This window comes from Pogona vitticeps, chromosome 5, assembly GCF_051106095.1.
Source record: "Pogona vitticeps strain Pit_001003342236 chromosome 5, PviZW2.1, whole genome shotgun sequence".
NCBI lineage: Eukaryota > Metazoa > Chordata > Lepidosauria > Squamata > Agamidae > Pogona > Pogona vitticeps.
In genome coordinates this window covers 126,756,445-126,782,682 of record NC_135787.1, presented here as the reverse complement: position 1 = coordinate 126,782,682, position 26,238 = coordinate 126,756,445, and the positions used below count along the sequence as shown (strand labels likewise).

Genomic DNA, 26,238 nt, shown 5'->3' with positions numbered 1-26,238 from the left:
ATGCTTACTGAGTGTGCACAGGATTCAGCCTAAGTTATAATGTCTTTGAAGGCAATTTTTTATATATAATTAATTAAAGGATTGATTTCCACAATGTGAAAACTCAGAACTGCCTGCCTTCAGAAGAGTCTGTGCTAGTCAACATTTTGGCAGCGCCTCTCTTAGGACAGGAAATTCTCCACTGACAAGAACTGAGTGATTCAGTTGATGCTGAGATGTGGTAGGATTAGTCACCTCCCAAGGAGCCCAAGACACGGCCAAAGCACTTAATCCTTTGTGAGATGCCACTTTCAGCTATCATGATTTCATGGATTTATGTATTTCTTGTAGTACTCTGGGATGCTCCAGGACACAGTCTGGTGTTTCTAGCATTGGCTCCTAAAAAGGAGGCTTATTTCTGGCTTTGGAAAAATGTTGTTGTTGTTGTTGTTGTTGTTGTTGTTGTTGTTGTTGTTGTTGTTGTTGTTGTTGTTGTTGTTGTTGTTGTTGTTGTTGTTGTTACATTTATTGTCACCTCCAATTTAAGGTGACCTTATGAACATGTGATCTCCAAAATGTCCTGTGCTTAACAGCCCTGTGTGGTTCTTGCAAATTCAAGGCTCTGGCTTCCTTTAGGGTGTCAATCCATCTCACATTTGACCTTCTTCTTTTCCAGCTGCCTTCCTCCCCACTCAAAATGGCCAGTGATAAGGGATTTCAGAAGTCTTCTCCCAAAACACCTGGGATACCCAAAGGCTTCCTACCCTGATACAGACAGTTGATGGGGCATGTAACCTTTAACTGTTTAATTAGTAAATTAGCCAACATGCACTTGACATGTCTGTTGGAACTGTTATCAGTAAGAAAAAACTGAGATATATATATGATGACTTGGGTTTTGCTTGTAGCATACTGGATCAGCATTAGCACCAATAAAGCAGGCATGCTGACAAGTCCTCTTGCGCCTTCATGCCTCTCCCTCTTCTGGCATAACACCAACCCTTACACAGAACGTTTGGTGTAATTATCACAAAATGACTAATTTCCAGACTACCAAATGATAGTCACTACTGACTATTTCTGCATATATATATATTAAATCCTGGTGTCACTTATATATAAACACTAACAAGCAGGGTTTGGAAATGTTACTTTTTTGACCACAAGTCCCAGAATCCTCCAGTGGCCATGCTGGCTTAAAATTCTGGAAATGAGAACAAAAAGTAACTTGGAGCTCTCTATGGACAGTTGTGGGTTGAAGGTGTTTTCTGATAATACATAAAGGCTAAGAGTAATTCAGTGCAATATAATTTTCCTTGCATTGAATTATGATATATTCCAAAACTGCTGCATCATAAACAATTCAATTGGTTTCTTCCAGAAGAGTTATGAGCATTAATAACAATGCATCAGATGTCCTTTATTTGACTATAAAAATGATCTAACCCATTGATGCACAAGCATCAAATGTGTATGTCGTGCTTTGTAATGCCTATGGGATTTCTTATGCTTCTACACACTATAAATGCCCCAACATTTATACTGTAGGGAAGCAAAAGTAAAGCCCATGAGTAGAATAAAACACTACATATACAATTTGATGATGGTGCATCAACAGGTTAAATTTTTCCACTGCAAAAACAGACACATATGATTCACTGCTGTTAATGGTCCAAACCAGACTCAGAAAGAGAAAATGAATGGCTTATAATGCATTATTTCTAGAATACGTCACAGTCTGATGGAATGAAAATAACATTACACAGAATTACTTTCAGGCGCCTTACGTCATTGAATAAGTAAAAGCTTTCATTATTCTTATTGGTTTGTTCAAACCACACCATTTTTGCTCTATTGATTTATATTCAGTCTGTCAATCTTTATTTGTGGTCTCCCACTCAATAGCATACATACATGTAAGCAATTAAAACATTTCAAGATAGCTAAAACAGTACAAATTAATAAAAGAGATTACCCATACATAGTTTTTTATGGCGGGCTTAGGTAGAGGTCAAGATTGTCTTTCGTATTCTTTGGGCAGAAAGAAGGAATTTGGCCAGTGATTTGGTGGTTATCTTGTTTGTGTCGTTTAATAAATATTTAGTATGCCAAATCAGAGTCCTACCTGGGAAGAAATTCATTATGGGCTTGTGGAATATGATACGCTCATTTCTGTAAAAAAAAATTACACTCAAAAAGGATGTGCTTCAAAGTTTCAATTTCTCTATTCTTACAAGGGCACAATCTTTTTTTGTAAGGGGTGCCAGAATATCGCCCATCTAAAATTGTGGATTGGAGACAGCTAAATTGGGCTCTTGAGAAGACGTGCTGGTATTTTTGGATAATCAGAATCTCAAAATACCTAGCACTTTGGGAGAAATTGTAGTTTAGGCCAAGGTGCAAGGTGGAGCATGTTTTGTGAGCATTTGAAATAGAATATTGGAAGTCAATGTCCCTAATCCGCTTTTCTAAGATATAGTTGGCTGCTTTGGGTTCCTGGGCATAAAGAAAGTCTATAGAGAGCCCTAATAGATGCAGTTTGGCTGGGAGAGTGAGCTATTATGGACATCTTTCTGTATAAGGTTAAGATGTCCCATTGAGGGATCAGCATGTATTACCTTATTCCAATATCTAAAATCAAAGAACCAAACACTGCATTCTAGTGATGTTAGACCAGTCTCTAAGCATAAGGCAGCTGCAGGGGCACATCTTGGCATTCCCAGAATGGATCTTAGAAAAATTGAAAGAACACTCTCTATAGTGTGAAATCCTAGAATCCAAGTTGGTACAGTGATGCCTCAACTTACGACTGTCCCTACTTATGACCAATTTGACTTATAAACAGAAAAAGACAGGGGAAAAAGATGGGAAATTCAAATTGCTAACTGTAGGTGCCGAAAAAGGCTGCTTCTTTGTACCTCTTTTGCCCTGGCAGTTACAGAGTGTGTGATACAAGGAGGCTGCCTGCTATGGTATGATGCTGCCTTATGCTTTCTAAAAGCTGTTCTTGGTATTTTTGTAGTGTGGTTTTCAGCTGGGGTGTTATGTTTCTGTGCTGTGATGGGTCTTTGGGGTTTTGTTTGTTTTTTGTTCTTCCCCCCCCATTTCCGATGGGTCTTGGGGGGTTTGGTTGCTTTTGGGTTTTTTCCCCCATTTTCGATGTGTCTTGCATGCTTCCATTGCTTTTTGCTTTGTTCTCTTTGCATTTCTGATCTGCTGCCTTTGATTTGTGTCTTTCTGACCTTGTCCCTTTGTTCTCTCTTGCTGATCTACCCTTTCTAAATCCTGCCTGTTCCTTCCCCAAGATATCTTCCTCCTCTATCCATGTAAGTAGTCTTCGATTTAAATGATTGGAGTACAATTTACCCAGAGAGTAGACAGATTGGTCTGTAGTTGGTTAGGTATCCTCTTTCTTCTTTCTTAAAGATAGGTATTATTATGGCTTTGAACCAAGTGATAGGAAATTTATCTGAGTTATTGATATGGGTAAACATGTTTGCCAGCAGAGGTGCCCACCAATCCATGTTAATCTTTAGCATTTCAGGGAGAATGGCATCTGTTCCCGGGGCCTTGCCTGATTTCATACTTCTAATTAGGGTTTTGGTTTCAGTCACTGTGACCGGCCTCCATGGAGGAGTGTCATTTAAATTTATAGTTGGAAAGAAATCTATTGAGTACTCTTTAATGTCCCCGAATAGAGTAGAGCTGTTCCCAGATGTCCACTGAGATGTTACAGCTGAGCTGGTTTGAGGACAAGCTCAGGGCATCAGTGACAAGAGCCCAGAAGAGTTTAGATTATTTTTTTATTTAAAGTGCATTCTATTAATGCATTCAATCCATTTTGAATTGCTTGTCTCTTTTTAAGTGCTATTAATTGTTTATATATCTTTTTTATATCATAATATTCTACAGGAAATATGTTTAGGTTTTCCTTTCTATAATTGTTATATACTGTACCTCTCTCAGTTGTTTTTTAACTATGTAACGTTCCCTGTCAAACCACTTGGAGCTGCTTATCTTTAATGAGGCTTGTGGAATCATTTGTTTGGAGGTTAGTGTCATATTCATCGCATTGATTAGGATTCAGTAGTTATTTACAGCAGTAGTGGCATTTGTGGCTCCTATGATTGAATTTTTTAGGGAACACCCCCCCCCCCCCAGCGGAGCCAAATAAGCCTTCTAGCTTATGTGGGTTTCCTCAGTCCAGTGTATTCTCTTTTGTTTGAAGCTTAGAAATTTATCCTGCAGGTGAGGTTTTGTAGTCAGAGGGACAGACTGTGAAAGTAGTAGGGTGGCATTAAGGGGCAGATGGTCACTATCCAGCCTTAGGCCTACAGAAAATTCTAGTACTTCTCTAAATAAAGAATGGGAGATCAGCACAAAATCCACAGCACTGCTTCCATGTCCCGATACATATATGAATTCAGGGCATTTGTCATAGCAGGGGTTCCTGTTCAATATTATAAGACCAAGGCAAGTCACCATGTGGATCATACAGATGCCACCATAATTCACCTTAGTATCTTTGGATGTTCTATCGTAGCTAGGGGCAAAGATCTCATTTTCAGCTGCCCCCTATAAACTAGAAGAAAAGAGTGTGCTCTTATTTGAACCTAATCTTGCGTTAAAGTCCCCCATTATGAGTAGCTGGGTTCTAGGGAGTTTGCATTCCAGTCCTACTATATAATTTTCCAGGTCCTCTCAAGCTTGTTTTATTATTTTCTGAGATGAGAAGGGTGGGATATAAACACTGACCAACAAAAGGGTCTTAGGCCCAAAGACTATATGCCTGGCCATTCCCACAAGTGGGGAGCCAGTTGACAGAAAGGTCTACCTTTCCTTTTGGTGTTCTCAGCGGGCAGATTATATACAGCACATCCATTTAGCTTGATTAGCTTGGTGAACCATGTTTCTTGAATAAAAACTATATCATGAGCCCTCAGATGTTCTAGAAAGTTGGGATCATTTTGCTTCGAGGTCCACCCTACTATATTCCATGAGATAACTTTGAGATGATCATGCATTGCATTCAAGATCTCCCATTTATCCCATGGATAGCTATCAGGTTGTGTGGGACCGATTCTAGCAATGGTATCATTATGCTGTAGGATTTGTCAATTTATATCAGATATATCAGAAAAATTTCTCTGTAGGAGTGCCTGGGCTATCTGGCACAGCTCGGGATGTTTTGCAATTTATATTAAATACTGTATTACAGCAATACATATGCATTATGGTGAGATCCTGCAGTTAAAGGAGAATTTTTTTCCATGAACTTTTATTTGCTTTTTTATCACTGAATCTTTTTAGATAAATGAAAAAAAGATTGACTTGCTGTGCTGTGAATCCAGACAATTTTGTCCTATTGTCAGAACTTTTATTTAAACTGAAATCTAGTCTGCGTAACTATAAATCCGAACTACTCCAAATGTATGAAGAGTTTTCCTTCACAGTTGTGACCAGTGGTTGGGGAAAGCTCCTGATAAACTTGGCTTGTGGGGAACATTTGGTCCTCCAGATATTAAAACTACAACTTCAATAAGTTCTTACAATTGGTTATGCAGGCTAAGGCTTCTGGGAACGGATGGCCACTCCTAATGTACATCAAATACAATCAATAATTATGGCGAACAGGGTGCTTTCACTTTATTTTGGTTCAGCTACAAAGCAGTGTGACTGACAATGAGATGGAATTAAAATGTATGGACACCCCATCACTTTAAGACTGTTTAGAAAAAGATGCACAGGAGGAGACAGGGTGAAAGGCATGGGGATAGGAGGAGAGAAAGCAGACAAAGATGGCCCAGTCCAACCAAGGAGATCCATGTGGAAAAACAGACATTGCTTGTTTGATCAGGAACCATCCCAAGTATAAGCCAGATGCACATCCAGATGCCAGTGGGATTGTGCATCTAGTTGCAGGTACATCTGTCTGTACAGCATTTCTTTCAATGAGACATAAACTCAAACGGACATTTCCGTTCAGGTGAAAACATGTCAGAGCTTGGGAACGTTTCTGTTTTTGGATGATAGCCCTTAGAAACCTGGCTTTGGTGGTCAGGAGTTTCTGAATACTGAGTCCAAGCAGCAATAGGGTTGCACTTTGGAGTGAAAGGTGGATCCATGTCTGACAAGATTAAAGGCTATTATTTTAATGCAAGAAAATCCATTGTTGTGGGAACAACAAAAAAAGAAATGGAAATCTTTTCTGCAAGAAAATAAAAATGGGTAGCTTCTGCAAGTCCTGCCTTCCCTGGCAATCATGGCCTACAGCCTTAAAGACATTCCTGCATGTACAAAGTCTCCCTTGATGTCAATAGAATTGAAGTATGATTGGCGATGTGCAGGAGTGGCTATAACTTACCAGACGCGGCTAGAGTACATTCATGCTCTTCATGTAATTCCATGTTGACAATGGAATAGTCGGAAAGAAAGGAGGCTAATGGGACTCGTCATCGTTCTTATTATTCTTATTACAAGCTCATTACTTCTGACAGAAGTTACCCATGTCAGCACCGGTGTACTTTGTATTAATGAACTCTAAATAATGCATTGCAATGCTAGTTCTCTGCAAACAACTGGGTTCATTTTGGCAAGAAGACTGTTGGGAGTTTTGTTTATAGTGGCTGTACTTGGATGAATACAAATGCAAAGCACTTGGCCTTTTCACAAGATGGTTGTTGAAACTCTGTATTCCCACATGATAGTTTTCATGATTTGTTTGCTCTTCAGCACATGATGCTGCAAATTAGATGGATCTTTGGTGCTTTTGACCTGTCTCGACGGCTTTGTCATCTGCATCCGTCTTGTGTTCCCATTTGAACAAGTACTGCAGGGGTGGGCAACTGGGGCCCTCTAGAGGTTTATGGGCTGCAGCCCCCATTATTTTTTACCCCAGGTATGCTGGCTAAGACAGATGGGAGTTGTAGACAAAACCATAGGAAAGCCATGGCTCCCCATCACTAGAATCAGAACTTAGGGTGCTGCAAAGGCACATGACTGATCGAACCAGGAAGAGTCTCTTTAATGGGGGTGATCTCCCTTAAAGTGACCCTTCTGTCTCCTGGGAAATCACTCCAGCCTGGCCCCCAAAAGCAGAAGCCCTACAACTGGACCAAAAAGGGACAGCATGGGCATGGTGTAGAGTCAGACAAGCCCACATTTCCCCATGCGTCATGAGATTACCAGGGAATAAATTGTATCAAACTACTCCCAATTCTGATCTATTTCTCTTTGTGATCACACCCTTACCTAGCATACCATGTTCAATTATTGGCCTTGCTAGTTAGAGGATGCTGGGAACTGTAGTTCAAAAAAAGTACCATTTCCCAGTTTATCTCTGATATACTATGGAGTTGCACATTGCTGCAATGCAGGGGGGAAATGGCACTGTTCTAAAACTGGATTATTTTGGCGAATGGCTGATGTTTTCACATTGCAGAATGTCTTATATTACAGAAGTTGGTATTTTTCCACATGGAGCCATCTCTGGGGATGCAGATGGATGGATGATTTGAAGGCTAATCCAGTGCACTCCCAGTTCCAGCTACTGTTTCCCAGTAGTAATTCACTTTGTAATGGTGTCATTACACCCAAATGAATACACACACCTGCCTTATAAAAACCTAACAGTCAATTGGGCCCAGTATTGTCTGCTAAGATAGTGGGGAAGGTGTGGATTGGCTGATCTTGTTAGACTACGGCTCTCATTAGTCATAGCCAACATAGCCAATGTTGAGGAATGATGGGGACCACACTCTATCATCTGGGGGACCAAGTACCCTAAAGAAGAAGTAACTATTTCTGGTTCTGTATCTGAGCTCTGCTGCCTGAAATTCTTGACTCAAGATGCTCAAAGACTGAATCTGGGATTTTGGAGCATACAAAATGTCTTGTTCTTTCCCTGAATGAAGGCTTGATTCACCGATGAGAAAATAAAGCTCCATTGGTAGAATCAAATGTTACTTCCTCCATACAGCAATAGTCCCAAAGAATCCTATGGGTTGAGAACTGGGCAAAAAACAAGCACAAACCTAAAAGTAACATAAAAGGCCGCTTTATATTCTGTCTGATGTACTCAGTACTGTCAATAGTGATTGGCTGTGGCCCTCCAGACTCTCACAGAATCAGCCTAAGTCATTTTACTGCCTGAGGCAGTCATCCACATGTCACACCCACAAGTTACCCAAATCAAGGTGAGAATTACCTAAAGCCAGCCAAGTTATTTTGTATATGAAGCAAAACACCCCCACAACCATCTCTTTTTATCCCCAACAAGGGAAAAAACAATAATAGCAAATTAAATAGGTTACAATTTGCTGCCCTTTCAAACACCCTAAATTTGTTGCAGCCACTTCACCATATCTAATGTTATAATGGGCTCCAGAGATGGTTGGTGACTCCAGGTTCACAAAAGTGACGATCCACTCCTGATTTTAATCTACACTTTACAGGAGCTACCAAAATGCTGGATCTATTCTCAAAAGCTCCTCACCTTCCCTGATGATGATAATAATCATGTGAGTAGTATAACAGGGTAGCCTTCATCAAACCGCTATTTTGACAGGTGCCCCGCCCTCTAAGGCGGGTCTTACGGGCCCCAGGGTCGACCCAGGCCCCTTCCGGGGGCCGGGCCGGGACTTCCGGGGCAAGAATCTGCCCAGGCTGCTTCCTCCGGAAGGGGTGGGTTGAGGGTGTGACGTGAGGGCTGTTTGAGGTCACCGTGGACCCATAGGGGCATTCCTAGAGTTGGGGATTCCCCGTGACCCTAGGGAGGCCTGAGGATTGGCTCCCGAAGGGCAGCGCCAGCCCTGCAGTCCTGTAGGCCAATGGGGAGAGGTTGGCGGGGCATGGCTAGAAATGGGAGGGCTATATGGGCATGTCTCGACATGCCCTTAGCCCTCCTGGGTCTGAAAGGCCGCAGAGGTTGCTGGAACACCACCGCGGTTGTTTTAGAGCGTACTGCGCGGTCTTGCAGAGCACTGCAGAGACCGGGTCGTCTTGGAGAATATGGAGGACAAGGAAAACCAGCACCCCTGTACACAGACATCCCCAAAGGCTGAAATTCAAGAGAACTTGGACTCCAAAACCATAGACAAACCCAGAAAGCGCTACCTGAGTCCGTAAGACCCGCCTTAGAGGGCGGGGCACCTGTCAAAATAGCGGTTTGATGAAGGCTACCCTGTTATACCACTCATGTGCCATGAAGTCAATTCTGACTTATGGTGACCTTTTTCAGGGTTTTCTAGGTAAAGAATACTCAGAAGTAGTTTACCTTTCCCTTCTTATTCGGGTGCCCTGGGACTGTGCAGCTTGCCCAAGGCCACACAGGCTGGCTCTGATTGCAATAAGACACAGTGGGGAATTGAACTCTCAATCTCTGGCACTGCAGCCAGATAAATAAACCACTGAGCTACATTAGAGATTAAATTGGGGCCCTTTTGCTTACCAAAGGTATACTCCGACACGGAACTGCAGACATTTTACAGTGTATAGAAATCATGCATATTTTAATGAGACAGACTTCAATGGTAACAACTTCTTACAGTTTAAAATGACAGGGACTTAATCTTTCTTCTTCCTAGAAAGCTGCTTGCCAGCAAGCATCTGATTCTTTTGTGTTGTGCTATAATTGCCATTTATGATTTTTAACATAGGAAGGCAGAATGCAACTTAAGACCATAGTTGTATCAGTTCAGATCTTGGAAAGTTACCTTTAAAAAGTAATTTGGTAGTTCTTGTAAAAAGTAATATGAACTAGTTCAACTATAGTTCTAAGCCTTCTGAAGTATTTAAAATTATGCTTACAACTTTTAAAGCAACTTCTTACTTTCCTGCTTCCTAAAGGTTACAGAAATGCATTAAGTTATTTTTCAAAAACGTGTATTCATGTAACAAGTCTGAATACACATTATTTTCAATTACATTTTGTTCCTGTGGGACAAAATCCAGCAGCTGGGTGTGAAGAATCAGCATAAAAATACTTGTTTACAAGCATATTCTTTTTGCAGCAACAATCCAGATTGTGCACAGGTGGGGGGGGGGCATCAGCATGAGTGTACTAGTGAATCTGTAAAAGGGGATGGTCATGCTGGATGGAAGAGTCTGTAATTTATAGGCCAAAAATGTAACTCATTATTTGTAACAAGTTATTCCCAAGCTCTGATTAGTTTTTTGTCACCCCCCCACACACACACTGCTTGTGGATAGGAGGGCCAGAGCATCATATGCCAGGCCCCTCTATATCTGCCATGCCCAAGAAAAGATGGTCAAGGCAGACTGAATATGAGATTAATGTGTTGCCTAAGGGTCCTGGTATATTGAATGAGCACATCCATATCCCAAGGAAACATTAATGCTTAAGCATCCTTATCCATCTCCCCCAACTTCAAACAGGAATGGGTTCATATCTTTATTCTGTACAGTCATTTAGTCAACTCCTTGAGCTAGATGAAAATAGAAAAGAAACAGTAGTTCCAAGCCACTTCGCACACATTATTTTCGATTACATTTTTAAAGAAATGTCAAGCCCATTCAGGCTGCACAGTTCAGTGATACAATTTGATAACATATAGAATACTGAAATTGGTAATGTTCTGATAGAAGAGATTATCTCTGCCAGAACAATAAATTACAATATCAATGTTCTGACGGCATTAAAAAAAGAATTTTAAAAAAACATTCAATTCTCACTTGGAAAAGAGATTTTAAATTAAACATAGACAGCAGAACATGAAATCCTACTATTGTGCATGTTCTTCCTTTGATATATCTCCAGAAAAGAAGATCACACATTTAATTTGGAAAACATATGTAAAATACAGCGCAACACATTTGAAGGAACAAAATGACTCAAAAGAAAACAAGTGACAGAGGAAGAGGGTAAGGAAACAATGGCCCCATGGTACTTAGAAAAATAATTCAGATCACAGAAACCCAAACAATCTAAAACAAACATGGGCTGAAATCCTCCTACTTAAAATAGTCAATTGCAACTGGAGTGGGCCCAGAGAATACATGAGATTTCATGAGTCATCTCTTCCTTAGTTCCACTGATTCAATGTGCGTTCTCTAGTTGTGACTTAAGATGCTAAGCAAATTGTTTTCAATTTTGGTTTTTAATCTTAATAGATGTTTAATTGTTTGTAATATGATATTTGGGGGACGTGGTGGCACTGTGGGCTAAACTGCAGAAGCCTGTGCTGCAGGGTCAGAAGACCAAGCAGTCGTAAGATCGAATCCACGTGACGGAGTGAGTGCCTGTCACTTGTCCCAGCTCCCGCCAACCTAGCAGTTCGAAAGCATGCAAATGCGAGTAGATAAATAGGGACCACCTTGGTGGGAAGGTAACAGCGTTCCGTGTCTAAGTCGCACTGGCCATGTGACCACGGAAGATTGTCTTCGGACAAAACGCTGGCTCTATGGCTTGGAAACGGGGATGAGCATCGCCCCCTAGAGTCGAACACGACTGGACAAAAATTGTCAAGGGAAACCTTTACCTTTATCTTAATATGATATTTATACAGTATTTGTAAAACATTTGTTTTATGATTTTAGTCTTTGTGAGCCACCTTATGTCCCCTCTGAAGGGAAAGACAGCATATAAATAATATAAACAAACAAAAAACAAACAAGCAGGATTTCAGTCATTAAATCATTGTAATCATATGTTGTTCATCCATCTGCTGTTTGACTGGACCAAATAAATAGTTTGGTCATTTGGCTGAGAGCATCATGAGGTGTAACATGTATGTCTTCTTAGGGCCTGGTGGACAAAGCTAGGGAAGGGAGCTGCGCTCAAAGCAAGGGGGGCATTGTCTTCTGTTTCAATCCACCCAGGATGTGCATGACACATTGTAGAAAGTTAGTGTGGTCTAAGTAGCTAGAATGTTGGATGGGGATTCAAGAAATCCATGTTCAAGGCTCCCCTATGCCATGAAACTCTACCTCACAGAAGAGAAACACATACCCTGTTTCCCTGAAAAGAAGACCTAACCTGAAAATAAGCCCTAGTAAGATTTTTCAGGATGCTTGTAATATAAGCCCCTCCAAAATAAGCCCCAGTTCAGTAAAAAAAACCCTCCACCCTTGTGCAGCAACCAGAAGACGACATGACTATATCTGAATAAATGTAGATTGTTGTACATGACAAAAAATAAAACCTCTCCTGAAAATAAGCCCTAATGCGTTTTTTGGAGCAAAAATTAATATAAGACCCTGTCTTATTTTCGGGGAAACAGTACTTTACCTTCAGTTCACTAAAGGAAAAGTAGAATTTGATTATGACGATGATGATGAATAAAGAATGCCATATAAATAATGAATCTAGCTGCAAGCAAGTCATATCTCATTTAGCAACTATGCTTGCTTTCTCATTGAACTTTTTTGTTCAGGTTGAGAAAACACAAGCTTAGCAGCTAGTTAGATGAGGACTCAGAAACACAGAGGATCAAAATCAGGTAGCTCAAGTAAACAATTTGTGCCCATCAATGGCACACCAATTAACATTATGCAAAATTCTGATTATTTGCAGAATTTAGCTAAACCAATGTATTCTGTAACCTTTACACTAGCAAGGTTAAGCTTAAATTGCTGGAGGGCCATCATGAAGGAATCCCTATAACTTTGAAATTATCTCACTGTTGTGTGGGATAACGAAACACTGACACATATTGTTCTATTGGAAATTTTATTAGAGGGAAGTTAATTTATACCATATTGGTAGTTTTTCCAGGATATTCTGACAACTTGTTACTTGCAATATGTTCAGAAAGATGAAATAATAAAATTGCACAGAATGTTGCAATATATTAAAATCTAATTCTATCAACTAGACCAGAAATGGTAATAAACTGCTAACTGCATAGATTTGATGCTTACTGCTGCTACATCTTGTATTCCTGTATGATGATTAATTATAGTCATGTAGTTTCTTGTTCTTTTCTGTCCCTTTTTGTACATGTTATTATGGTCAGTGGGCTAAATGAATTAAATTAATCATTCAATCATGTAAACCATACAATCAAAAGAAGTCCTGTAATGCCCTCTATTAAACATGTGGGCTAATGTGACTAATTCTGACTGATAGACATACAGTACTGGTGATCATAGATGCATTTCAGCTACCAATCCAGTCATATCCCATTCATTGCAATGGGGAGAGAGGGGTGATGGGGGGGGCTTTTTGCCTATGCTCTTTTTTATTTTTATTTTGTTTAGTTTTCCTTAAATTATTTTTTTGGATAATTCTATATGAGTTATAGTGTTAATTGTTTAATTTGTTTATATTGTTACTGATGTCTGATTCTGGATCTTATTGCATTTATTATGTTACAGTTTACTTTTGTTTGATCATTTATTTGATTTGATTGTTAATTCTGTTATTAATTATCAGCTACTCTTTAGTCATTAAATCTTTTGGTTTCTCTTTTTTTTTCCTGCTTGGCATGGAGTGGAAGGCTTGCCCCCGCCCCAAGGGGGACTTTTTAACATCAGAGTGATTTCTGGCAGAGGGAGATATGGTGTAGGTGCTGTTGCCATTTGTTCTAGAAGAATGGTGAACAGATGCTTGAAATCTGTTCATTGTTCTGGCACTGTGACCTCCTGCCAGACTCGAGGTAGTCAACTCAGCTGGCCCTCCACTCTAAACCTGGTGCTGTTGAATGCCAGATATGTATCAAATAAGTTCCAGATTATACAAGATCTGTTTCTGGAGGAGGATGCCGATCTGGCATGCATAACCGGTGGCCTGCCTCTTGCATGGCTCTGTTCCTTCTTGGAGAACCATTCCCAGAGAGTGCAGATTGGAGAGTTTCTCAGCCCCATGGAGCTTCAATTGTGGGGTTCCGCAGGGCTTGATTATCTCTCCAATGCTATTTAACATCTATATGAGGCTGCTGGGAGGGGTCATCAGGGGATGTGGGGCTTCGTGTCATCAGTACGCTGATGATACTCAGCTCTACATCTCCTTTTTTCCAACAACAGTGGATGCTGTTTCATCCCTTGAGTGCTGCCTGGGGGATGTTCAGCAATGGATGCAGGTGAATGGACTGAGGCTGAATCTGGGCAAGATGGAGGTCCTTCGGGTGGGTGTCCCAGACATCAGTGGTCAGGGAAATTCCCTTTCCTTTGGGACGGGGTGACTCTTACCACCAAGAGTGAGGTTCACAGTTTGGATATACATCTGGTACCAGCGCTCACCATGAAGACCCAGGTGTCATCAGTGGTCCATTCTGCACATTTCCACCTTTGGTGGATCACCAGTTGCGTCCTTATCTTGATGTGGGGGTGCTCACTACTTTGGTCCATGCACTTATAGTCTCAAGATTAGAATACTGTAATGCACTCTATGTGGGGCTGTATTTGAGACTGATGCAGAAACTTCAGATGGTACAAGATGGGGTGGCCAGACTTCTTACATGGGTGAATAGATACCAACATATTTCCCCGACGCTGGCCAAGTTGGATTGGTTGCCCATTCATTTCCTCATTGATTTCAAAGTTCTTACAATTACATATAAAGCCCTAAACAATTTAGGACCTCGATGTCTGGCAGAGTGCCTTCTCCCACCCAGTTCTGCCAGAGTCACTTATTCCAGTTAGGCTGGACAGCTGAGGGGCCTAACGCCGAGGGAGGTCCAGAAGGAAAGAATGAGGAACAGGGCCTTCTTGGCAGTGGCCCGTCACCTTTGGAACAACTTGCCAGTGGAGATCTGCCTGGCTCCCTCTCTGGGTGTTTTCAGGGATAAACTTAAAACCTGGCTGTTTGGGTAGGCTTTCCCTCCTGCCATGTCTTAATTTCTTATACATTTGCCACCTTGGATCTATAATATATAATATATGTTTTTGATTTTATTGTTTTTAAATTTATAAACCACCAGAGTAGATTTTTGGTCTAGATGGGTGGGATAGAAACCCAATAAATAAATAAATAGACTTGCTCCTTAACTACACATCAATCTGAGAGAAAGCAAGTAATTCATCATTAAAGGTGTAGTAATTGTTGGTCCCAGTGATACATTATGGTTGACTGCCCGAACCATGTTCCCTGTGACAAAAAATAAGGAACCCCCCCCCCAACTTGCTGCATAGTTTACATACTGCCAGCTCCGTTAGTAGGAATTTTGAGAATGCCAGAGACTATACATTATACATTATGTGTAAGATCCATAACTGAATATCCCAGCGCTTTTATTTTAACTTTAAATGCAGGTGGCTGGTGCTGCAAAATTAATAAGAGTTGCATAACTGGAGAGGAAAGAAGAGAGGAAGGGAAGGCCGAATACTTAAGCCCCTTTCCATACTGATTTCTTTAGTTCCATTTCTTTAGTTACCCTGCTGCTGATAAATCTGCAAAGGTGGGAAATATAGTTATATGCTATCCTCCCACCCTTGTTAGAGAGTAAGTTAATAAAAACAGTGTAGTAGGCAAGAGTAGGATGTGATAGAAGCCCATTCAAGGGAGAAAGGGTTTTGAGGAAGCTGGTTTGTACAAATGGAGGCAGCCAGTTCCATGAATAAAGAAGTAGGTCACTGAACACTGTCATCCAGAACGGCAACGTTCTCAAGTTTTGTTGGGAATGTTGAGGCTATAAGGCAACAAAACCAATGGAAGGAAGTGGAAAGGCACATTGGCTGTGGCAACAATGTCCACTGCATATTGCCTGCATTAAGAGGAGGCTTCGGTGCAGGAATGTTGGTCACCCATCATCCAAACTGCCAAAATCATCCAGGTCATGCTAAATTATATATTTCTGTAACTGTGGCTTACCCTATTCACTACATAGCAACACTGAAAGAGATCTATTGGATTATACCAAGGGTGCACAACACACAATGTGGGGATGCATGTGGCCCTCAGTTGCTCCTAATGTGTTCCCCACCTACTTTTTTAGTATAAAGGGCATGTGCTTATGTACTAATATGTGGGGGAAGTTTGTGAATGTGTGCATTCAGTGTGTGTGCATTCATGTATACACACAGAGGTGTAGCCCTCAGCCCTCCAATCAGTATTAGATGCAGAAAAAGATTGCATGGAGCTGATCCAGTCCAACACCTTTACATCATGGTCATCATGGAAACCCACAAGCATGACCAGAGGGCAACAGGTGATCTTTGCTCCATATCAGCTGGTATCCAAAGGCACAATGCCTCAACACATGGACATTCCCTATATGGCCAGGATACCTGGTAGCCTTGTTTTTCATGATTTTGCCTAGCCACCTGGACTGCAATCTCATTTGATGGCCATAACCAAATCTTCTAGAAGCACATTTCACTGTTTCACTATGCAACATGTAAAGAACTATTTGTCTGTCCCGGACCTTCCACTAGCCAGATTCATTGCATGACCTCAGTCTGTAGTGTTCTGTGCTGAGAGCTAGAGACTGGGAGTTCAGTTCCACAGTATGCCTTCAGGGAAAAGAGCCAGCCTATATGGCCTTGTCAGACTGCACAGTCTGAGACCAACTCCAGAAGGAGGAAATGGTAAATCACTTCTGAATTCATTGTATTAGAAAACCCTAGAAAAGAATCAACTTGGTAGCATTTTTAAAAAAAAATGTGTACGGTGGGTATGTGGAAAAGAATGAAAAGGAAGAGAGTTCTCTTTCTATCTATTTTTGACACCCCATATATGTCATGCGATAAATTTATATCATGTCGCCCATTAGTTGCCTTTTTTCTAGAATCCCCAGTGCCACATATATTTGTTATAAACAAGGGATTCCCTTTTCTGTGCAATTCTGTCCTATCTAAGGCGCAATATTGAGAGCTAGAAAATGGTTTCTGGGGGTCAGTCATACTTCCATACACCACCAATATAAATAATGACCTATTTGGTTACTGATAAGAATGAAAGGGGTCTAACTGGTAAGACCCAGTGCTTGGACTGCCTACTGGTAGGATCCAGTGCCAATGGCCAGGATGTGGAAGTCTCTAAGTCCCTTATTCACAATATAATGATAATAACATTGACCTACCTTGCAAGGTTCTTTTAAGTATCACTAATTTCATGCAAATGAAACACTTTGCCTCTCAGGCAACACTGCTATCAATGCTAAGCCTTATGCTAACTCATCATCCCAATAGGATGTGTCCCCAGGAAGAGAAAACATGTATGTCAAACCTAACTAGTTCTGCCACATGCATTCTCCATAGATTGCAGCTACAGTCAGAGAAACACATGCACACAAACTCAAATAAATGAATATATTATATAGGGAACATTCAAGTTCTTCTGCCAAAGTGGAGGGGGGGTTCCCATAAAAGTTTGTGAAATGGGGAATAGAATACTGAGGATTACAAGACTGTTCTCTGTGTCAAACTGGTCCTTCAAAGGGAGCATCTTTTGTATTACAGTTTCACATCCCTGACTTTCTTTGTGCGAGGCAGACTTTTCCAAAACAGCCTAAAGAACTTCAGTTCCAGTCAGCAGATCACTGCAGTTCCAGTTTATTTCAAGTTCCTCTTGCTGCATCAGTGATCCAAAACCATCAATTTAGAAGAGTGGGGAACAAGCATGAAGCAGGTAAGGAAGAGTTTCATTACAATGGACCTTACAAAATAAAGGGGGGAAATTAAATCCCGCTGCCAAAAAAGAATGACAAAGAAGGTGGAACAGGTGAAGCACAGACCTAATCTCCACGAGCAAGCCTTCTTGTGCTAGAGAATTTTTCAAGACCGATTTATCCAAAAATGAGCACTGCTGCCCTCGTGCTGCCAAGGTCACCGTCAGCTCGGATGATGGGCTGTCTGACTGCCAACTTTGCCCAGGCAAAGCTTTCACTGGCTCTGCCAACCTTTTGTACATTTGGCTGATGCAAACCTTGCTGTCCCTCATAGTTAAGCCACCCTTTCTCTCTCCCATGAGAGTCATGTTCATATTAAACTGTTCAGTGCACTTTCCTTCTCAGCAGCGAACATTCTGTCTACAAACATCCAAAAATACCCTGAATATCTCACTTGACTGGTGGGAACAGCCTTTCTTTAAGGCACTTTAAACCTCATCCTGGGCTCATTTGGGATTCTCACTGATACCTATAGGACATGCTTCAGAGTAAAGAGGTTCAGGATTGGGAGACCAGTTAATTCAGGTACTAAGCAGGCTTTTGCTATCCAGTTCCACAGAAATCTGCTATGTACATGGGTAGTAAATCCTCTTAGAAGAGGGCCCTCTGTTGTCGGTTGGTTTTGCACGTCTTCCTTCTGCTCCTTAAGGCATTGCAACGCTAATTGGAAGACTGCACCTAACAAGAGGAGACGGAGCATTTTGCTACAAAACTGCCAACAGTATCCTTTCATTATCTCGCTGCCTTCCTATCTTTTGTGTAGACTCAGAAACAGGGAGGATAAGAAGCGAGTGCCGGGATCAGAATGAAAATACTTTGTTCTTTACAACTAATTTCCACAAGATTTCTCATGCCATTCTGATGACTCTCTCTCTCTCTCTCTCTCTCTCTCTCTCTCTCTCTCTCTGTGTGTGTGTGTGTGTGTGTGTGTGTGAGAGAGAGAGAGAGAGAGAGAGAGAGAATGTGTGTATGTGCTCAGATTGAGCCCATACAGCTGTTCTGCACTTAAATTTTTAAAAAATGTTATTGCTTCTTTCGGAAAGCAAATATGTCAATGACAACACGCATACCTATCATGCCCCGATTACCCCCCCCCGTGTGTGTGTGTGTGTGTGTGTGTGTGTGTGTGTGTGTGTGTGTGTGTGTGTGTGTGTGTGTGTGTGTGTGTGTGTGTGTGTGTGTGTGTGTGTGTGTGTGTGTGTGTACACCTGCGCGGGTGCCTTGAATGCGATCCGTTCCCCTCCCTGTCTCCAAAATAGCGGCCACAAAAAGAGATGCCCAGGCATCTCCAAAGGGGACGAGATTCCTTCAGCAGAGACCTCTCCGGTTCCTCTCTATAAATAGCTGTTTTTTGAGCGGTTCGCGACGCTGGGAGACCTGGGAGGGGGGGGCTCTCTGCCGTTCCCCTCCCCTGGAAGACAAAGCAGGGGAGTCGATCGACGTGTGGACTCCCCGGGGCTCCGTCGCATCTCACAAAACCTGACAGCTAAAATCCCCCCCCCCCCAATTCCGCCGCCTCCTTATCATTCACACCAGGAGGCACACGTGTCAATCCCGAGCGATTTCACCAGCTCCAGCGAGCCTCGGGGGGACTTCGACTTCGGCTCGCTCTCCCTCCACAGGGTGGGCTTGCTGTGTTTTTGTTGTTGTTGTTTTTTTTTTTTTTTTCCCTTGCGCCTTAATGCTCCACTTCCTTCCTCGGGGCGGTTGGGTTCAAAGAGGAAACGAATAAGCTACTTAAACCTTTCAATCCTGAGATCAGAGGCAGAAATCGTGCTGAGCAGAAGTACAGACTCCCCTCCCCCACCCCCACCCCCACCCCGCTCCAAATACCCGCTTTGCCTATTCCTAGTGGGAAGTTTGGGGTAGCGAAAGCCCTTCATATCCGAGGGAAATGGTGCATTCCGCCACTCCGGATTGAACTCCACGCGGCTCCAGTACCTCGACGCTGATTGTCACAAATAGCCAAACATTCTCAAAAATCATCAACCGCATACAACGAGAAAATATCAGGAGCTAGTGGTATTTCTGGGGAACCATAAGGTTGTTGTGGGGCTTTTTAAAAAAAAAAGTGGGGTGGGGTGTCTGTCTGTCTGCGTTCCCTTGCTGGGGTGTCAGCCGAGCCTATTTGGGTTCCTGCCATGCCTGTTTTATACACAGATATGGGATGCCTGTTTGATCGCCGTCTGCTAGCGCCGCCAGTTTCTTTCAAGCTGCAAAAGGACTCGCCAGGCATTCATTCCAGCTCTCCCCGGCTCTCTTTCAAGTCCGCCCCAAGCCCAAGCACTTCCGATCGCCCGGCCGCACAAGGGATGGTTCACTAATAAGTCCCGGTTTTTCTTTCTTTCTCACAAACTTGGACTCAGGCTCCGTTCCTCTCTGACGCCCCTTCCCGGATTACCGCCGCTTCCTTTCGCCCACCCCACCACCGAAGCACCCCGATTTCCGCACCCCCCCCCCCACAGAGGCAAAATATAGACATATTTCGATACCTCGATGCCCCCAATCGATCGTCAACACTCGCCGCTCCATCGCGCTCCAAGAAACGGCGGAGGTCAGTGGCGGAATTAAGAGACGCCGCCGCCGACGCTGCCCGGGGAGACCGAGAGAGAAAGAGAGGGAGAGAGAGGAGGAGGATTAGGTAATTTCAGCCCACCAGCCTCTCTCTTTCTCCCTCTCTTTCTCTCACTCAAACCGACTCCCCGCCCCCTCTCCACACCATCTCCCTCCCCCCGCGCCGCCGCCGCCGCCGCCGTTTCCTCAACCCACCCCATCGCCGTCGGAGATCGGGACGAGGCAGGGCGATCCTATCACTGCTGCAAAGCACGGGAGACCCGCCAGGCAGCGGCGGTTTCCCTCCCCCCCAACACACACACCGACGCCCGGCGATCCTCCGCCTTTCCATCCTAAGCGTTCCCCAAACTTCTTGAGAAGCCAAAAGACTCTCGGACTTCGGAGTGCCTCGGCCCCGCCGGGCTAAAAAGCGAGGTGGGGACCGGATTTGGGGGGGGGGTTTGGGGGGGAATCGCTCCTCCTCCTTCGCTGCTCAAGATCGCCCAAGAAAGAACCCCCACCTCCCGGCCTCGGTCTTCCCCGCCACCAATTTCCGCCGGCAAACTCTCCGTCGGGGGGGCGGGCGGTCAACTCGGCGGCTGGGCTTTCCCAAGTTGCGTCTTCTCTCCAGGGAGCGTCGGCCGGCGAGCTGCGGAGAGGGAGGGGGACGGGGAGGGCGGAAGGTCTAGCCTGTCCCACCCACGCATTTCCCCCTCCCTTCTTCCCCTCTTCCCCTCCCCCCGCCCCGTCCTTTCACTCACCCTGGATGAAGGCGAGACGCCCTGGGCTGGGCGCCTCTTTCGGGCCGCTCCATTCCGGCGCGCGTGTGGCTTGCCTGCCGGCGAGGCGGGGACCGGAGGAGGGCGCCGCCGCACTTGTGGAGCTGTCCGTGGTGCTGAAAGCCAGGCGGCGGCGGCGGCGGCGGCGCTTCTCCCGGAGCCTCTTCCATGTGAATCACACACGAATACTCCCACTGGCAGCCGCTATTGGTCTGTCTAGAAAGCACCCCTCCTAATCCCCCTCTTCTCCAGCACCCAGGCTGGCCATGATGGGCAAAGAAGGAGAAAGGGGAGAAGAAGCAAAGTACTAAAGAGCTTCCTTCCTCTCCCCGCAAGACAGCCAGCCGCCCTTCCGGCCAACCCTCTGATCCCCAACCCGGGGAACCTTTCCCCAGAACGAGCCAGAAATCTCCCAGACACTTTCGAAAATGCCGCAGACTTTCAGATGGAAAGCTCGGGTTGCGAAAGGAAAACCTGCATCTTCCACCCCGACAAGCTACCTCACCTCACCCCACCCGCCCGCCCGGTTTGAATCTTAGGTGAGAAACATCACGGCAGACTTTCCCTTGCGCTCCTCCCCGTCACACACACACACACCCGCCGCTGGCAAAGCTTCCTGGTATACACGAGTCGTTGTTCCCCTCCACCCCTTTCCCACGTTCTTCCCGCCACCGCCTTTTTTCTTCCCCACCTTATTTGGCTCTGACAGGACAAACGATCAGGAAAGCAAATGCTGCCGCCAGGTTTTATTTGAAAGGCGGAAAACAAAACCAAAGAGCCAGGAAAAGCCGATTAGGGCCCGGCGGGAGGGGCAGGGGTAAGCAGCGGGGAAAAAATACGGGGCTCATCAGGGGAAAGGGGTGTTGTGAACTGCGGCTTTCTTGAATGGAGGGAGGTGAGTCATTCAAGAAAAAGCATTAATTGCGGAGGCGGGCGGGGCACTTCGTAGAGAGGTAGGTAGGGGTGTGTCTGTGTGTGTGTGTGTGTGTGAGAGAGAGAGAGAGAGAGAGAGAAAGAGAGAGAGACTCCATCGAAGAGGGACGCACCTGTGAGAGCGGGACTGGGTGGGTTCCGAGGAGACCTCGCTCTGCCTGAAGTGTGGCCCTTTCACAGCGAAAGCCCCCAAAGAATGGGGGTGAGATGGGGAAGAGCCCCACAAGACAGGTGACACGTGAATGGCCTTCGACGTTTGCAGGCGCCTTTAATGCCTGTTAGACCGTTTGCTTGTTGTTTATCAGGAGTTATCGCCCCGTCCCCCGGGTTCCTCCGCCACACACACACACACACACACACAGAGAGAGAGAGAGAGAGAGAGAGAGAGAGAGAGAGAGAGAGAAGCATACACGCAGACACACTAAGGAGTCGTCGCCTTCCGAGGGCATGCCGAGAGATTTAACACCCGAGGAGACCTCACGCGTTTTTTGAGCTGTGATCATGCCCTCTGTCGGTGAAAGAAGAGTACTGTATTGTCAACGGGTCGGTCGTTTTAATGGCCGCATTTTTCTATTTGAAAAGATAGGAACTTCCCGGTTTCCCTCGGATATGCTTAGACTTAGAGGGAAGCCCCCGAGTAACTTTCCTTGTTTCCCTGGGCTGTCGTGCTGCTCATGGGGATGGGGGAAGAGAGTTGCTACTTCCTCTTCTTCAGCGCCATTCACACAGACTTGGTGAAAAGTTCCATCTTGAGGCAGCTGCTTGCAACTGCAGCTTCTTCCTTCCGCATCGCGGAATCGTGTCTCTCTCTGTGTATGTCGGTTTCTCTCGATCTCTCCGGGGAAGGGATGAGTCCAGGGGCACCGTCCCTTACTTGAAAACCGAGCGGCCGCCGCCACAACCAGCGCACAAAGAGATGAGACGACGACTTCAAAAGAGACAACCTGCAGGGTGATGATGAGAAGGAAGGCTGAAGGAGGAGCCGGCACAAGTGGCGAGAGAGGAACAGAGAGCGAGAGAGACGCAGGGTGTGAAACTGGATCCTAAAGGCTGCGATTGCACTGTGGAAGAGCAGAAACTGGGACTGGGTGCGGAATTCGGTCCAACCCATCCGAACCCAGTTTTAAAACACAACGAAGACTCCAGCATTTATATATTATGTCTGAACCCATAAAAGGTGATCAATTGTGTGAGCTAATTACTTGCATGCACGCATGCACGCATGCACGCATACATACATGCATACATGCATACATGCATACATGCACGCACGCACGCACGCATACATGCATGCATGCATGCATGCATGCATACATACATACATACATACATACATACATACATACATACATACATACATACATACATACATACATACATACATACATACATACAAGTATATGCGGAGCACAGTTAAGATAATTATTATAAACAATGATAATAAGGAATGACACAAGAAATACATGTTCATCAGGCACTGTTTTCATCCTTTTCAGAGCATTTTTTGGATAAGGTATGAACTTCTTTCCACAAAAGTCCAGGAGAGCTTGGTCTCATTCTGTTGACTTATTTATTTTGTAACTACATAAAGAGCAGAATGATACCGAGAATGATAATTTGAGGCAATTTTCAAAGATGTTCACTACATTCTTCTTCCTTATCTTTAGAATTTGCAGCTGTTAGACTGGTCCATCCAAAACAGCAGTGCAGACCCTTTGGCATTGCTTGGAAGACAATGGCTTAAGATATTGATATAGTGATACATTCAAAATAGATGATTTACGAATTCCTCCAAGAAGCACAGCTTTAAGTTCAATAGTTTTGATTTTTGTCCCCATCCCAAATTATCAAACAGCAATTTTTAAAATAGTACTTATTTTTTTAACAAAAATGCTTCCCCAAACTATAGGTATTATTTTTCCTCAGGTCTCTTCTAGGAACCTGCTTGTCTGCCTGAGTTCATTGTGGAAAATCAAAATATTAATCTTCAGGGAAAAAAAGAATCCATATGCATATTTATGCAGATCTAACCAATTAGGCAGCCAAGTAATTAATTCAACTCATATAACTAATCATCTATTATGTGTCCAGGCAAGTGAAAAAGCTTAAATCCTTTGTTTCCAGTCCTAATAGCAGCAAGGAATGTTTCTGTAGGTAATGCTTCTGAAATCTCTGAAATGAGAGCAAGAGTTAACAAAATTTGGAATGGGTCTGTGCCCTATTCAGACTCTTGCTAACCTTCAGAATTATGCAAACAGCTAAATGCACATTTGTTTGAGTTGCATAATTTTAAATAAATAAATAAATAAATAAATAAATAAATAAATAAATAAATAAATAAATAAATAAATAAATAAATAAATAAATAAATAAATAAATAAATAAATAAATAAAACAGGCAGAACTCTAGGTTTTTGTTCCAGGGATAATCATAGAAAAGATCACTTAGAAATTGAAGGGATGGCAAATATCTATATAATGCTTACATTCTGCATAGAAATTTAACATATTGTGACTGAGCACTAGTGCAATGAAGTAAGTAGCAGAAAATTGAATGAGTAAAAGCCCGCATGCACAAGGTCAGCCCTGTGTTGAGTACAATCCGGACTGGTCCACCCATTAGGCAAAAGCGTACCAGCTGCTTCAGGCAGTTGATTCCTAGAAGAGGTGCAGCAAGGTGTTGAAAGAGAGACCTATAGAATAGATACTATCAGCCTTTCCTTTTGCCATCCCCAGGTGTAGTAGAGAATGCCATGAAAATATTCATCTCCTTCAGAAAAACCACTGTTTATACACCACTGTTTATACAGGATTCCACTGACACTTGGGCTGTCTTCTGTTTGTGGAAGAAATGTGTGCCATTTTATCCTTTGCCTCAGGCAGCAATATATCTTGAGTCAGCCCTGAATTCTCTATAAATTATATTTAAGGAATGAAATCCTTGAATGGCCTTTGGTTTTGTGATAACAATAAAGAATTTTACATGTTCAAAAAAAAATGAATTGTAGAAGGGGTAGTTGCATGTCTGTCCAAGCATTATGGGTAAAAGCAAAATAGAAATAAGAAGTTAAAAAAAGACAAAAACATGGTGGCTCCTTGTCTAACTTTTTTTAAAAAAAGTGAGCTTTCATAGACAAATCCACTTCATCAGACATAAGAGAAAGAGATTTAACATAGCAAATATTTATACATGGCATCAAAATCTAGATATCAAAATACAGAGATAGTGGTTGGTAAGAAAGTCAGTGAGTGTTTACCATTGTGATGATGCCAGCTTTGATATGCAGCTCTTTCATTGAAGCAATCTTCAGGAAAAGACCTGCACATCAAATATGCCACCATCATATTGCTGTAAAGAATGCCATCATCATATTGCTGTAAAGAATATGAGAACCTCTGTCATAAAATAGCAATAGTAGAGTAACATGAATGTTAATTAGATTGGCTGTTTACAGTCCTTGATGAACTTTCCACCCTACAAGCTTTCCTTTGTAATTAGTTGCAATAGTGTGTGAATTACCCCAGCATGGGTGACCACAAGAGCAGAATAAAGAATCTGTTTTATATTTTGAAGCTTCTAAGGTGAATCTGTTAAAGGAGGGGATAAATATCTAGAGATGTAGTACACTACAATATTTGTAGTCTTTAGATCTTGTAGTGCCCTAAAAAGCCTTGGCTTATATAAAGTCCATTGATGTATGTGTCTAGCATGCCTATATATTTTATCTCAGCTCTTTCTCTTTGGATTCTTGTCCTTAGTTCCTTTTTTCTAGCATGGCGACTTTCAGATCATTTTTGGAATGTCCTGGTAAATTAAAATGATATGAAAATGGTTTCTGTGTGTTGCCATTCCTGGTGTCTGATTTATGTCCATTAATTTGTTTGCGTACAGATTGGTCCATTTGTGCTATGTAGAGTGCTGATGGGCATTGTTGGCAAAAGATGGCAAAAATAACATTGGTAGAGGAGCAGGTAAAAGTACCTTTCATATAGTGTGTGACATTGTTAGGTTCAGGAACTGTGTTGCCCAAATAGATGTGGGAGCAGAGCTGGCATGTGGGTTTGTAGCAGGGTTTTGTTCCCATCTCTGTCAGTATTGCGTAGTCCATTGTGTGCCAGTAGTCATTTGCAGTTGGAGGGTTGTTTATAAGCCAGTATAGATCTGCCACCAAAGGCTTGGGACAGTATAATGTTCTTGTTAAGGTTGGGTTGGAGAGCACTTATGATACATGTGAGAGTTTTCAGTTGTGGACTGAAATCGACAACTAATGGTGTTCAATTATTTTCCCTTCTGGGTCTATCCTGTAGTAGGTTGCTTTTGGGTATCTGTCTTGCTTTATTTATTTGTTCCTTAATCATATTGGGTGGGTACTGTAGCCTAAGGAGCAGATTTTGTAAATCTTTGAGTTTGGAGTCTCTGCCTTGTG

General features: G+C 43.1%; 1 protein-coding gene across 3 annotated transcripts in view; it reads right to left on the bottom strand.

Annotated features, from left to right (window-relative positions):
* GRM8 (glutamate metabotropic receptor 8) overlaps positions 1-21,381 on the bottom strand; it is a 643,193-nt gene extending 621,812 nt beyond the window's left edge. The window contains exon 1 of one of the 3 annotated variants that reach the window (XM_078376738.1): positions 20,861-21,381. The gene's annotated coding sequence lies outside the window, so the exon portion shown is untranslated. Of the gene's footprint in view, positions 1-20,038; positions 20,222-20,860 lie in introns of those variants that run through there. The other 2 variants (XM_078376737.1, XM_020797240.3) reach the window with 2 other exon arrangements.
* Between the last annotated feature and the right edge of the window lie 4,857 nt (positions 21,382-26,238).